This window comes from Macaca thibetana, chromosome 11, assembly GCF_024542745.1.
Source record: "Macaca thibetana thibetana isolate TM-01 chromosome 11, ASM2454274v1, whole genome shotgun sequence".
Classification (NCBI taxonomy): domain Eukaryota; kingdom Metazoa; phylum Chordata; class Mammalia; order Primates; family Cercopithecidae; genus Macaca; species Macaca thibetana.
Window position 1 is genome coordinate 84,193,924 of NC_065588.1, and position 5,631 is coordinate 84,199,554.

Below are 5,631 nucleotides of genomic sequence, written 5' to 3' on the forward strand. Positions count from 1 at the left end.
GAAGGGATCAAATCCCTCAGTTATATTTAATAGCTCCATGTAGCTTTCTTTATGACAACCACAAACAGGCAATATATTTTGTGGTTATTTAATTTGTGCCTTTCACACCTCCTCAACAATAAGCTTTATAAGAGCAGGAACCTGTTTGTTTTGGCTTACCATTTAATCCACAGTTTCTAGCAAAGGACTTAACATATAAAAGAAATCCAATAATAGTTGGTAAATAAATAAATGGCAAAAAAAAAAAAACCAGATAATGGTAGTTAACATTTATTGATTCTCTCTATGCCTACAGCAACCATGGCTTATGGTCCCAAGAAGCATCTGACGTTGGTTGCAGCTCCAACCATTGGATTCTGGATAAACTAAGTGGTGTGTTTGCTCCTTGTCCATTTACTAATCCCCATAAGCTGAAAGAGTCTCTCCCCATCATCATTTTTCCTAAGGAAGAAATTTACATATACCCTGACAATGCTCCAACTAAAAGACACAGATTGGCAAATTGGATAAAGAGTCAAGACCCATCAGTGTGGTGCATTCAAGAGACCTATCTCACGTACTGAGACACATATAGGCTCAAAATAAAGGGATAGAGGAAGATCTACCAAGCAAATGGAAAGCAAAAAAAAGCAGGGGTTGCAATCCTAGTCTCTGATAAAACAGACTTTAAACCAACAAAGATCAAAAGAGACAAAGAAGGCCATTACATAATGGTAAAGGGATCAATTCAACAAGAAGAGCTAACTATCCTAAATATGTATGCATCCAATACAGGAGCACCCACATTCATAAATCAAGTCTTAGAGACCTAAAAGGAGACTTAGATTCCTACACAATAATAATGGGAGACTTTAACACCCCACTGTCAATATTAGACATATCAACAAGACAGAAGGTTAACAAGGATATCCAGGATTTGAACTCAGCTCTACACCAAGCAGACCTAATAAACATCTACAGAACTCTCCACCCCAAATCAACAGAATATACATTCTTCTCAGCACCATGTTGCACTTATTCCAAAATTGATCTCATAGTTAGAAGTAAAGCACTCCTCAGCAAATGTAAAAGAACAGAAATCACAACAAACTGTCTCTCAGACCACAGTGCAATCAAATTAGAACTCAGGATTAAGAAACTCACTCAAAATCACACAACTACATGGAAACTGAACAACCTGCTCCTGAATGACTACTGGGTAAATAACAAAATGAGGTGAGGCTGAGCGTGGTGGCTCACGCCTGTAATCCCAGCACTTTGGGAGGCTGAAGAGGGTGGATCATGGGTCAGGAGATGAAGACCATCCTGGCTAACATGGTGAAACCCTGTCTCTACTGAAAATACAAATAATATTAGCCAGGCGTGTAGTCCCAGCTACTTGGAAGGCTGAGGCAGGAGAATGGAGTAAACCTGGGAGGTGGAGCTTGCAGAGAGCGCAGATCACACCACAGTACTCCAGCCTGGGCAACAAAATTAGACTCCATCAAAAAAACAAAACAAAACAAAACAAACGAAATGAAAGCAGAAATAAAGATGTTCTTTGAAACCAATGAGAACAAAGACACAATGTACCAGTATCTCTGGGACACATTTAAAGCAGTGTGTAGAGGGAAATTTATAGCACTAAATGCCCACAAGAGAAAGCAGGAAAGATCTAAAATCGACACCCTAACTTCACAATTAAAAAAAACAGAGAAGCAAGAGGAAACACATTCAAAAGCTAGCAGAAGGCAAGAAATAACTAAGATCAAAGCAGACCTGAAGGAAATAGAGACACAAAAAAAACCTTCAAAAAATCAATGAATACAGGAGCTGGTTTTTTGAAAAGATTAATAGACAGCTAGCAAGACTAATAAAGAAGAAAAGAGAGAAGAATCAAATAGATGCAATAAAAAATGATAAAGGGGATATCACCACTGATCCCACAGAAATACAAACAACCATCAGAGAATACTATTAACACTTCTACACAAATAAACTAGAAAATCTGGAACAAATGGATAAATTGCTGGACAAATACACCCTCCCAAGACTAAACCAGGAAGAAGTCGAATTGCTGAATAGACCAATAACAGGCTCTGAAATTGAGGCAGTAATGAATAGCCTACCAAGCAAAAAATGTCCAGGACCAGACGGATTCACAGCCAAATTCTACCAGAGGTACAAAAAGTGGGCAAAGGATATGAACAGACACTTTTCAAAAGAAGACATTTATGTAGCCAACAGACACATGAAAAAATGCTCATCATCACTGGCCATCAGAGAAATGCAAATCAAAACCACAATGAGATACCATCTCACACCATTTAGAATGTTGTTCATTAAAATGTCAGGAAACAACAGGTGCTGGAGAGGATATGGAGAAATAGGAACACTTTTACACTGTTGGTGGGAGTGTAAACTCCCACTTTTACACTGTTGGTGGGAGTTCAACCATTGTGGCAGACAGTGTGGCGATTCCTCAAGGATCTAGAACTGGAAATACCATTTGATCCCGCAATCCCATTACTGGGTATATAGCCAAAGGATTATAAATCATGCCACCATAAAGCCACATGCACACGTATGTTTATTGCGGCACTATTCACAATAGCAAAGACTTGGAACCAACCCAAATGTCCATCAATGATAGACTGGATTAAGAAAATGTGGCACATATACACCATGGAATACTATGCAGCCATAAAAAGGATGAGTTCATGTCCTTTGTAGGGACATGGATGAAACTGGAAACCATCAATCTGAGCAAACTATCACAAGGACAGAAAACCAAGCACTGCATATTCTCACTCATAGGTGGGAATTGAACAACGAGAACACGTGGACACAGGAAGGGGAACACCACACACCAGGGCCTGTCATGTAGTGGGGGGATGGGGAGGGATAGCGTTAGGAGAAATACCTAATGTAAATGACGTGTTAAATGGGGGCAGCAAACCAACACAGCACATGTATACATATGTAACAAACCTGCACGTTGTACAAATGTACCCTAGAACTTAAAGCACTATAAAATAAAACAAAAAACTTAAACAAATTTACAGGAAAAGAAACAACCACATTAAAAAGTGAGGAAAGGACATGAAGAGACACTTCTCAAAAGAAGACATACATGTGGTCAACAAACATACGAAAAAAAGCTCAACATCACTGATCATTAGAGAACTGCAAATCAAAACCACAAAGATATATCATCTCACAGCAGTCAGAATGGCTAATCAAAAAGTGAAAAACAACAGATACTGGTGAGGTTGTGAAGAAAAATGAATACATTTACACTGTTGGTGGGAATGTAAATTAGTTCGACCATTGTGGAAGACACTGTGGTGATTCCTAAAAGACCTAGAGGCAGAAATACCACTTGATGCAACAATCCCATTACTGGGTATATACCCACAGGAATATGAATCATTCTATTATAAAGATACACTAACACATATGTTCATTGCAGGACTATTCAGAATATTAAAGGCGTGGAATCAACCTAAATGCCCATCAACAATAGACTGGATAAAGAAAATATGGTATATATACACCATGGAATACTATGCAGCCATGAAAGGGAACCAGATCATGTCTTTTACAGGGGCATGGGTGGCACTGGAAGCCATCATTCTCAGCAAACTAATGCAGAAACAGAAAACCAAACATTGCACGTTCTCACTTATAAGTGGGAGTTAAGTGATGAGAACACGTGGACACACACTGGAGCCTGTCGGAAGTTGGAGGATGAGAGAAAGGAGAGCTTCAGGATGAATAGCTAATGGATGCTGGCTTAATACTTAGGTGAGGAGATGATCTGTACAGCAAATCACCATGGCACACGTTTATCTGTGTAACAAATCTGCACATCCTGCACCTGTACCTCTGAACTGAAAATAAAAGTTGGGAAAAAAAAAAAAGGTTTGCATGCAGTGGTTCATTAAGATCAATGGCAAGGTCTGAACTAATGTAACCTATCCTGCTGTCATCAGCATTGACAAGACTGAAGAAAATTTTTGTCTGTTGTATGACACCAAAGGTCACTTTGCTGTTCATCATATCACACCTGAGGAGGCCAAGTACAAGTTGTGCAAAGTGAGAAAAATATTTGTGGTCACAAAAGGAATCCCTCATCTGGTGATTCGTGATGCTCACACCATCTGCTACTTGGATCTACTCATCAAGGTAAATGACACCATTCAAATTGATTTAGAGACTGGCAAGATTACAGATTGCATCAAGTTCAACAGTGGTAACCAGTTGACACTGGTATCCTGTGACTGGAGATGCTACCTTGGGAAGAACTGGTGTGATCACAAACAGAGAGAAATATTCTAGATCTTTTGATGTGGTGAATGTGAAAGATGCCAGTGGCAGCAGCTTTGCCATCCACCTCTCAAACATTTTTGTTTTTTGACAAGGGCAACAAAGCATGGATTTCTCTTCCCCAATGAAAGGGTGTCCACCTCACCATTGCTGAAGAGAGACAAAACTGATGGCCAAATAGAGCAGTGGGTGAAATGGTCTCTAGACAGAAAGATCTTAAAGTTACTTAAAGTTAATACAGCATGAATAAAAAAAATGATTGAAAGTTTCCTACACACTAGACACTGTACTGGGCATTGCACATGCAGCTGAATGATAAAACAGACGCCTCAGTATCCTCCTTGCTTAGAGGATGAGATAGGCTAGGTCACTTGACCAAGGTCACTCAACTAGAATGGTGCAGAGTTGGAGAGGTTCAAAAGTTAGTCTTGACTACTCTGGATGCATGCTCTATGCACTCTGTTCTTTGTTCTTCCTGTTTTTCATCTCATCTTATTGGTTGAGTAGTCCCTCTTCTACTGCAACAGCACACTATAGAAAAGAATAATGGTTGGATTTCATAAATAGTATGCACATCAAGAAAAGTGATTTCAAGCTGTAATGTAGGTTCTTTCTTAACTATGACTTCAATCCTTAGCAGTGAGGAGAAAAACTCAACCTATCTGACATTCTCTCTAAGAACCTAAGGCCACAGATACATTGTAGAACACTGGCACAGGAATTTCTGACAAAGAAAGGACAGATGAGTGTGTCCATAAGTATTAACACCTAAGTGTAAAGAGTAAAAACAACATTCTGAAGCCAAGAACCACTCCAAAAGGAGTAAAGCTTGCAACTATAAAAGGACAACACTGGGAAGGTCCTCTCTCTCCTGCAGTTTGTTTACCAGGCTCAGTGTTTATAGAAATATGGTCATCCCAGGCCTAATAATATTTACATTACAATTTTTTTATTGTTTAAATAACACTTTGTGACAGGGGTTTTCAACTTTAGTAGTATTGACATTTGAGACTGAATAACTCTGTTGTGGGGGATGAGGGCTGTCCTATGCATTGCAAGATGGTTAACAGCAACCTTTAGCCACTAGATGCCTGTAACACTCCCTTAATTGAGACAATCAAAATGCTTCCAAACATTGCCAAATATTACCTAGGGGAGCAAAATTGTTTCTGGTTAAGAACTAATGCATCTGGGGAAATTTATACCAATTATTATTTTTTTTTGAGAGAGAGAGTCTCACTCTGTCGCCCAGGCTGGAGTGCGATGGTGTGATCTCAGTTCACTGCAACCTCTGCCTCCAGGTTCAAGTGATTCTCATGCCTC

The 5,631-nt window shown here is 39.4% G+C and overlaps 1 pseudogene; it reads left to right on the plus strand.

The window, feature by feature from the left end:
• The first annotated feature begins 300 nt into the window (after window positions 1-300).
• Window positions 301-4,501, plus strand: LOC126930131 (40S ribosomal protein S4, X isoform-like; annotated as a pseudogene).
• Window positions 4,502-5,631: the final 1,130 nt, after the last annotated feature.